The sequence below is a fragment of the Strongylocentrotus purpuratus genome, unplaced genomic scaffold, assembly GCF_000002235.5.
Source record: "Strongylocentrotus purpuratus isolate Spur 01 unplaced genomic scaffold, Spur_5.0 spur5_scaffold_13, whole genome shotgun sequence".
Taxonomy (NCBI): Eukaryota; Metazoa; Echinodermata; class Echinoidea; order Camarodonta; family Strongylocentrotidae; genus Strongylocentrotus; species Strongylocentrotus purpuratus.
The window spans coordinates 29439955-29449776 of record NW_022145598.1 but is presented as its reverse complement, the minus strand read 5'-3'; the positions used below and the strand labels follow the sequence as shown (position 1 = coordinate 29449776).

Here is a 9822-nt window from a genome sequence, read left to right as displayed (position 1 = left end):
AGGAGGATCCGCTAAGTTCGAGATAACGATAATATAAACGATATATCTGTTAATAATGCCAAGCTAAAGATTATTCAATGTGCAGACGATACAACATTGTGTCTTTGACGGTATAGAATCTGCTAAAAAGTTCCCTTTGTAATTGCATAATTTTGATAAGATGTCAGGTTTGAAACTGAATGTAAATAAGACTCAAGCTTTGTGGCTAGGTCCAAAAAGGTTTAGTAACGAGAATCCACTTGGTATTAAGTGTCCAACACAGCCAGTGAAGCAGTGGCGGCCCTCCCAGGGGGCAGGGGGTGGGGGCGCAGAGTGCTCCCACTTTTTCAAGGACCCATTTTACATTATCATAAGTGCCCTTTTTAATCTTTAGTAAGTGCCCCTAGTTAGGTACGAGAAGTGCCCCCTTCACCTCGGATAGATGTCCTATTTAAATCTGATAGGTACGTGCCTCTTTTACTTTGACAAGTGCCCCTTTTCCTTTTAATAACTACCCCCATTTTAACTCGGATAAGCGCACCATATATTTTCACATGTGCCCTTTTTCCTTTCTAACTAAGTGCCCCTTTTCCTAATGATAAGTTCCCCATTAAAAAAGGGCCCTTCCCCTTCTCATCAGTGCCCCTTCTATGGTAAATGACCCTTTTCAGGTACGAGAAATTACTTCTTTTCACTTCAGATAGGTGCCCCCTTCACCTCCGATAAATGCCCCTTTAAAATCTGTTCGGTGCCAATTTTCTAACTAATGCACATTTGCCTTTATTACAAGTGCCCCTTTTTATTCACATAAGTGCCCCTTTTCATATTTAGTCATTGCCTCTTTTCAGATGCGATGAGTGCATCTTTTCACCTCTGATAATTTCCCTTTTAACAATATATTATAATATTTTATAAATGCCCCTACCAACATCTGATGGGGGCCCCTTTTTCGTCGAAAAATGCCCATTTCCTATTCTCATGACTGACTTTTTTCATCCCTGGTTAGTGCCTTTTTTTGAGGGTGTAAGAAGTGCCCTATTTTAACCTCTGATAATTACTTTTTGTACTTTGGCACATCCTTCTTTTCTTTCTTGATAAGTGTCCCCTTTTCCTCTCATCATTAAACGCGCCCTAGCTAATTTCAAGCGCGACTAAGAGCAATTTTCCCCGAAGCTCGCTACACTCGCACGCATCTATAGATGATATACTTATGTTACTTATCAAAGGTCTTTTCAGTCCTCCGTTATGAGAATGTGCACATAATCCCATTAGGATTGGGTTGTTCCCTCTCTATAAGATGTAATTTTTCGTACTGCGACCTCAGACATCTTAAAAATTTTCCTCGCTCGCTAGCAAACAATGTTGTAGACAATCTGATACTTTTTATAGCCAATTGTTGGAACTTGTATATGTATCTTTTAATAACAGGGAGCTGCCTCGACAGAACCTTATGGTTTTATTTGCAGTTTCCCCAATTCATTTCTATTGCTGTTTAACTTTTTATAATTCCGATATATTTGTAGACATGTTTCCATTTTGTGTGTATTTTGTGTTTTCTATATTGTATATAATCTGTATCTTATATGTTTTTTATGGACTTGAATTGAAATAAAACTTGAACTTGAACTTGAACTTAAACTTGAACTTGAACTTGAATCAAACCCAACTGCAAAGCATGATGCTTAAGAAATATCTTGTGTGGTGTTTAAAGTGAAACAAATATTGAAATCATCCCTGATAATTGTAATCACAGTGTAGGGATATATACCAATGTCTAAAAAATTGTATATTTTCGCTCTGAGATTTCCCTTTGTAGGTTCCCTTTTTTCCTTGGTCCCTCCCCCCACTTTCGAAGTCACTCGGCCGCCCCTGCAGTGATGCATTATTAGACTGTTTTCCTTATAATAAAGATTAAGCTGAAAAATGAAACTTAAAAAACAGAATCAGACAAATGTAAAAGACGATTTTGAATATGTGGAAATGCAAAAATTTAACACTTTCAGTTAAAAATAATTTTAATGAAAACTTTTGCCTTTAATAGCAAAGTTCATATATTTAGCTTCAGCTTTAGATGTCTCAGAATATGTCATCTAATGTAAAGCATAATCATATTCGACTTTCTATGGAGTGGAGGTAAAGTTATGATAAACAAACACTATCATAGTGGATTTAGAAGAAAGGGGTTTCAAGATGGTCGACCTTAAAACAATTTTTTTTTCTTCTTCTTTCATTTCTATGAGATTGTAAAAATGTATTTTCTGTTTCTGTTCCGTTCAAACAATGTATTTCATTATACCCCGAAGTTAGGCGGGGTAAATTTTTAAAAACTTCTTTTAGGAGGTAAAAATACAAAATACAAATTATCACCACTTTTGCAATGTGAAAAACAAATTTGCTCTTTCTTAATGCCACACTCTATGCTTATTTTACTTTATATTAATCTCATCTTGCAGGTATTAGCTAACGTAATGTTCTCTATCCGTACGTCTTACACGCCCATTTACACACTAGCTATATGTACAACAGAATTAAGTACCAATACAGACCACCCCTTCCCATTTTTTTTGTCTGGGTAGATAAATTCGTTGGGAATTGCAAATGCTGGGGCTGAGTGCATGCATGCACTCAAAAGTAAAATATTAACAGTTGGGGGAAAAAATTAACGTTCACAATTTAACCGTTATAACATTTTCAGATTAATGAACTCACTGGTATTCTATCTTTGTTATTGTATGAGCCATTGAAAGTACAAACGTTTGGGAAAAAACGATGCCCATCATTATCCTACCAAAACAAGAGCATCCAAGTGAGACGCTTTATTGCAATTCAATTATACATCTATTCATTAAAAATACAGACTTTTTCCATGCCAGAAATATTCCATTAAGGTAATGTGATGAATTTATATATTTATTTGTCTGATAGTGCAAATTGGTCTTGGTTCTTTTTAATCAGCGTATCATTAATACCAGCTTGTTTGTATCGCAACGTGCATAGCAACGAAAAATAATGGTGATACTATCAATATTTATCCTTTTGATCCACTCACAAACCCCACCACTCTGAAAATATTTGACGCTGACAGGTATTCCAATAAAGCTGAATCATAATTGTCAATCCACTTTCAGCATGTTATTAGCGTAACATGTATTTTCACATATAAAATAAATGTACGCCCCACTCCTCAAAATAAGTACATTGGCCCTAATACCTAACACAACTTTTGAATAATTTCGATCTAGAATTATGATTTCTTTTTTTTAAGATAACAAGCGTTTTCACGAACATCACAAACCAAAACGAAGCAAACAAGCTAATTTAGAGGTGGGGGTCCTGGAAGGAGGGGGGGGGGGAAGGGGTTTGACAAGGGTCACAGTGCCCCCAACTTTTTTAAGTACCCCCAAAAGGGCCCTTTTGAACAAAGAAAAGGTGCCTCCTTTTACTTGATCTTTTTGTTTAAAGCCCTTGAAGATTGATCTGTTAAGTATTCTATGTTTTTGTTTCAATCATATTGAAATAGCCACCATGTGCTTGATTTTATTTTATAGCCGTTTTCCTTGTTATCTGTTTTAATAAATATATGATTCCTTTCTAGATTTAGATAATTAATTTGTTTAGAAGGATGTATTTTCATTTAAATTAATGCAAATTCGTTATAATAAAGTTAAACATTTAAATTTAAAGATGATTCATAGGATTATAGCCTCAAAAGAAAATTTATATAAATGGCAAACGGTGAATAATAATTTATGCAACACTTGTGAAAAAGTCGATGCAACGTTTCACTTTTTGTTTGTATAACAGGGATATGATTATGTTTTGGAAAATAATTTGTAATTTGATATTCCACTTATTCCAAGTAAAACTTCGAATGAACCAAAATATATCAGTTGTACGTAAGGGCATAGCCTACAGTCCGGCAGCCCAGAGCACTTTGATCAAACGAACGAGGTAACAATATCTGAGTATTGGAACATTTGGGAAAAAACCTAGGATATCAAAATGTGGACGTCTGCCGGAGTCCCTCTGCTGCATGTGGCCCCTGGGGCCAGTTGAGGGGGGCCCCAAAATGCATCTGATCAAACGAACGAGGTACCACTTGAAACCAGTGTTAACTGATTGTATGAATGCCACAGAGTACTGAATGGCCCATGCCAGACAACAATTTCTGCTGCTAAGGGCCCGCCAGACGCCCCCATAGGGGGCCCCTACAAAATGCATTTGCTCAAACGAACGAGGTACCACTTGAAACCAGTGTTAACTAAATACATGAATGCCACAGAGCACTGAATGACCCACGCCAGACAAAATACAATTACGGGGGAAAAACAACGAACCAAAAAACAAAAACGGGGAACTACTTATTCTGATTCGTTTGTAACAAAAAGTGCTTGAGGGCATTTTTAAAAAACAATTATAGAGGGTTTTTCTTTTAATGTGCCGGGAAGGGCATTCCAGTATTTTGGGCCAGTTAAAGTGAAAATCCTGCTGGAAAATACTGTTTTTGGTTTTGGTAGGTGATAACATTAACATCATTAGCCATTATCTTAATTATCATTTTTCATTTTTCAATGTTAACATTTTTTATAAACACAGGCTAAAGACCAAAAGATCAGTGTAATGTGGAAGTTGCTGTTTGGCACTGTAACCTGTTTGTCCTTTGGTAAGAATAATTATATACGTCATAATTTCATGGTTGTACGAATATTGCTGAAAAAGTTGGCTCAAAAAATTACCATTATGAAGCGAAATAGGAGCGAGGTGTAAAATCTACGTGGGATCTCTAATAAATAGTTCGACGTTTGGAAAATTCCCCCTAATGAATGTTTAAAACTATTGTAAGGGAAATTTCAATCATAAGGGGTAGGGGAGGGGAAGAATAAATAGGAGATGGGGAAGGGGAAAAGGAAGGAGAGATGGTGAGAGGTGACGGGGAGGAAGAGGAGGAAGAGAAGGAGGTTGAGGAGGAAGAGGAGGAGAATGAGGGGAATATGGGAGAAAGAGAATGATACTAAAGGGGGAGAGGAAGAGGTAGAAGAGGAGGAGGTAGAAGAGGAAGAAGATGGGGGAGGAGGAGGGGGCGGTGAGGAGGAGGGGAGGCGGTGAGGAGGAGGGGAGGCGGTGAGGAGGAGGGGAGGCGGTGAGGAGGAGGGGAGGCGGTGAGGAGGAGGGGAGGCGGTGAGTAGGAGGGGAGGCGGTGAGGAGGAGGGGAGGCGGTGAGGAGGAGGAGGGGAGGCGGTGAGGAGGAGGGGAGGCGGTGAGGGGGAGGGGAGGCGGTGAGGGGGAGGGGAGGCGGTGAGGGGGAGGGGAGGCGGTGAGGGGGAGGGGAGGCGGTGAGGAGGAGGGGAGGCGGTGAGGAGGAGGGGAGGCGGTGAGGAGGAGGGGAGTTGGTGAGTAGGAGGGGAGGCGGTGAGGAGGAGGGAAGGCTGAGAAAGGGGGAGGTAGAAGAGGAGGGACAGCGGGAAGAGGAGGAGGAGGGGAGGCAAGGGAGAAAGAGGAAGGATTGGGGAGGGGAATAGGAGGAGGGAGAGCAGTAGGAGGAAGAGCTCACTAGCGATTTTTTTTTTTGTGTGTGTTTATTCCACACAGCCTTGCCCGCTTTATCGGCTTCGTCGAAGCTGACGAAAACATCTTGTCCAGGCAAGTTCAGCAAGCAAAGCACCTTGCCGACATCCTTGTAAGATGGTGCGACTGCCCGATGGCACCATGTTGCAGACCGTCCCAAAACTCTTCTCTACCCTTGCCGTCTTCGCTGGAAAAATTCCTGGCCAACACATAATATGCAGAATCCCGGGTAAATCTCATGCTTCCTTGGTTTCATTTTTGTTATAAAATATCAAATCCCTTAAAAAAAGCTAATCAATCAATAATAGTACAGATCATACATTTTTAATTGACATTATAAATATCCGATCCCACTATCATTAAAACTACTAACAATACTATACGAATACTACTAGAGGTCTACCACCACTACTACTACCACTGCAACTACTACTACTACTACTACTATTACTACTACTACTACTACTACTACTACTACTACTACTACTACTACTACTACCTCTACTACTAATTAAGTAATTGTTAAGTGCTAGAAAAACCAGTGACAAACTTCGCGGTCTCCGTTCTAAATAATTTCTTTATTTTTAGGCCGCTTTTTCTATATCACGATTTCTTTTATTACAGTACAGGTACGTAGGAAGATTTAAAAAGGGCAAGGTTGTACGACACTTGTTTCTGACGAAAATTGCTCCACGTTAATTTCTTAAAGGGGAATCCAAATCTTGTTAAATATTCATTTGTATGAAAGTAGAAAAGTAAGAGAAAAAGATTGGCAAAATAAATCGAATTAACTTCAAGGGAGTTATGAATGATTGAAATATGAGATCACTAAATATATGCCAATCTCCAATTAATTGTGACATAGTCATGGACAACTTTCCCGTTCGTCGTGGATAAAAATGGTTAGAAATGCCTTCTCCCTTGGGGCAGTAGGCAAAATATATTTCGGATAGCACATTATCATCGGTTCTCTCAAATGGAAAGGCCCTCTAGAGTCAAACATTTGGAAAAATTAACATTTTAGTCATTTTGTGTGTTGAAACAAATTTTCTTATTTTTTATCCGATTCCATTCGAACTTTCATCAGTCTGCATCTCTGATATTTCTGCTTTCTTTAATATAGAGTACTTTTCTATTATGATTGGGTTTTCCTGTAACTGTAACAAACACTATACCTGACCCTAACTCTAATCCTAACCTTAAAGCCAATTGCAACTCTTACCCTAATCATAAACCTTTGACAAAATAAAGCCAGGAACAATTAACGGGGGATTTATTAAAAAATAGTCGGCAAGGGCTGTGAGTTACACCAGGCAAAACAGTGTATTTAGAGAATGGGCACTGACAACAATGCAATGGGTATCCGATGGCTATGGAGTATGGTCTCCGTGGCGTTTGCTATGTTTAAGCCCTGGTAAAAATGCATTATCATTAGTCTTGCTTATCTTTTTTTATGTTAATTTGTGAAAATCCCGAAAATATATCTTTTCACACCAACCAGAACAAAATGTAATGATAATTTGTTAATCAATATTGAGTTTTATCCCGTTTATTACTTATTTCGCAGATTGTGGCAAAAACCTCTGTAAAAACGGCTGGTGTGAGGAGACTATGGTAGGCTACCACTGTCACTGCTCAAGTGGGTTTCAAGGGAGACACTGCGATGAACGTAGGTGTAATATCAATGTAGGCGTATCGGGGGAGGGGGAGGGGTGACTAATGAACAATGAGCATGAAGAGACTTTCTACAGGGGGTAAACGAAAATTCAGTAGTTGCAACTGAAGAAGAAGAAGAAGTAAAAGATGATGTTTAAGAAGAAAATACCTCGCGGTCCTCTTTCGGAATTTGTTGAAATAATTTGGATTCCCACAGGAAAAATGTTTTCCGATTTCTATTTGTTCCCCCCCCCCCCCCCCCGCTTTGATCCTATCCCTCTCCCTGACCAAGAGCGCCTGGAGACAGCCGGCGGGAAGATAATTTCAGAGTAAATATTATGCCTTGTCATCTACCCCATGTTTGTTTCTTCTTCACAGAGTCAACGGAGGAAGCGACGAACAAGCCTACGACGAGCCCTTCGACTACGATGACGGAACGCTCAGACACAACGACTTCTCAAAGCACCACTACCTCTGGTATGTCTAGGCAATAGCTTCATGGAAATGACGTCATGCATTTGATTTTTATCAAAATGGGTCTAGCCACTATATCCCCTTTTTTCTCTTTCCCTCTCTCTCGGTCTTTATCTGATTTGATATACCTCACTTAAGAAATACAACCATCTTACTGGTCGAAATTGGAGTCGTGATTTTGGCCATTCCCGTAAAGAAACAAAAAATGCCAATACCGGTTAATAGTCCAAAAGTGAGATCCCTCAAATATTTCGGTTTCCATGAAAATAGTAAAATTTTGCTGCAATACCCACTGTGGTTTAAGTATTAAAATTTCCTTTGTGCGACGCGGACACCGCTAAACAAAGATAAACAGACAGTTTCTCAGATTTTCCGTGATGTTTTAACCGATCTTTACTCAATAAAAGAATAAGGTGAGAATTCTTGGTAGATTTTTGTTTCAATTCAGCATTTTGAAAGACATAACGAATTCTTTAATATGCGAGGTCTGGCTGATGTATAGGCTCTTAAGAGCTTGAGCCTATTAAACAGCAAGGCCTCTTGAAGCAGTCGATATCTCTATACTATTTTTCGGTCCTTTCGGGGCGTCACTAAAACATTTTCTTTAAGGAGGGGGGGGGGGGGAGTGACCGTCTAATTCTTATTTTTATAGTCTTATTTGTATTTGTCCCTCTTTCAGGAGCGTCGCTAAAACACTTTAGAAGGGGACAGTGTACGTTAATTATTTAAATATATATTTTGCCTTTAAGTTTAACGACAACGTTCTTGATGCTGTTATTGTTCTTCTTCCCTCTTCGCACATTCTTTGTCTCTATCTATTTGTTTTTCTATCATTTCCTGATTCCGGCTCCCTTTTCCCCACTCAATTTAATACATTTTTTCCATTTCGTTCACAACGGGAAGCGAAAACCAAGTCCGCGACGAGCCCAACGGTCACAATGCCGGAACGATCAGACGCGACGTCATCGCAAGAAACCACAACTTCCAGTAAGAGAAACATTAAAATGACGTCATGTGATTAATATCAATATAGCCCGAATTCAAGGAGGTTTGTCGACAAATCTCCTTTGTGAATTCGGGCCTCTAGGTTTAGCCAATATAGTCTCTCTCTCTCTCTCTCTCTCTCTCTCTCTCCTTTCTCTCTCTCTCTCTCTCTCTCTCTCATTCTCTCTCTCTCTCTTTATATCTGTATATCTCAGTCTTTATCTGACTTTTTAAAAGTCCTTTCCTATCTCGGGCGTCGGTAAAACATTTGTTTAAGGGGTAAGTGACCGTCTAATTCTTTTGTCCACGCGTTTAACAACAATTAGACACGCCATATCAATACATTTAGATAAATGATTTGGCAAAATAAGACCCTTTGACTTAGACCCACTAAACCCAATGTCCTGACACAAACTATACAGTCCTCATAAAATAAATAAACTGTTAAAGTTTATTTTTAAAAAATGTTCTTCGTTTTGGCCTTCTATTCCTGTTGAGGTGTCATTCCTAATGTTATTACTTTAAACGTGTGGCTTCATTTTTTATAAACGTTTCACAGTCAGTGGAATCATCGACTACGGACGTGGCGACCAAGACATCTACGAGGCCTATGACCACGGTGTCAGCCACAACGACATCGCCAGAAACCACCGCCTCCAGTAAGTAAGAGAAACAATGAAATGATGTCATGCTTTCGATCATTATTATAATGTGTCAAGCAACTACACCTTCCCTCTCTCTCTCTCTCTCTCTCTCTCTCTCTCTCTCTCTCTCTCTATCTCTCTCTCCTATTCTCTCTTCCCACTCCCCCTTCACCACCCTCACCCCTTCATTGACCACTCCCTCCACCCCTCCGCCTTTCTCTCTTTCTTCATCTCTCTTTCAGTCTTTATCTTCTTCTATCCTCTTCGCGCGTTCTTTGTCTCTGCCTGTCTATTTCCAAATCATTCCCTGACTTCGGCTCCCCCCACTCATTGAACAATTTTTTCTTTGTCTTTTATTCCGTTCAGATTCGGTGAAAACGGAAGCCAAAACCAAGTCCGAGCCGAGCCCTACGATCACGATGCCGGAACGATCAGAGGCAACGACATCGCAAGTAACCACAACCTCCAGTAAGAGAAACAACTTTCCCCTCTCTCTCTCTCTCTCTCTCTCACTCCACCC

The 9822-nt window shown here is 39.7% G+C and overlaps 1 long non-coding RNA gene across 1 annotated transcript; it reads left to right on the top strand.

Moving 5' to 3' along the window:
* Positions 1 to 5720: 5720 nt before the first annotated feature.
* Positions 5721 to 7671, top strand: LOC115923099. Its single transcript, XR_004063782.1, has 3 exons — positions 5721 to 5773; positions 7112 to 7213; positions 7579 to 7671. It is a non-coding gene; the product is annotated as an uncharacterized LOC115923099 (long non-coding RNA).
* Positions 7672 to 9822: the final 2151 nt, after the last annotated feature.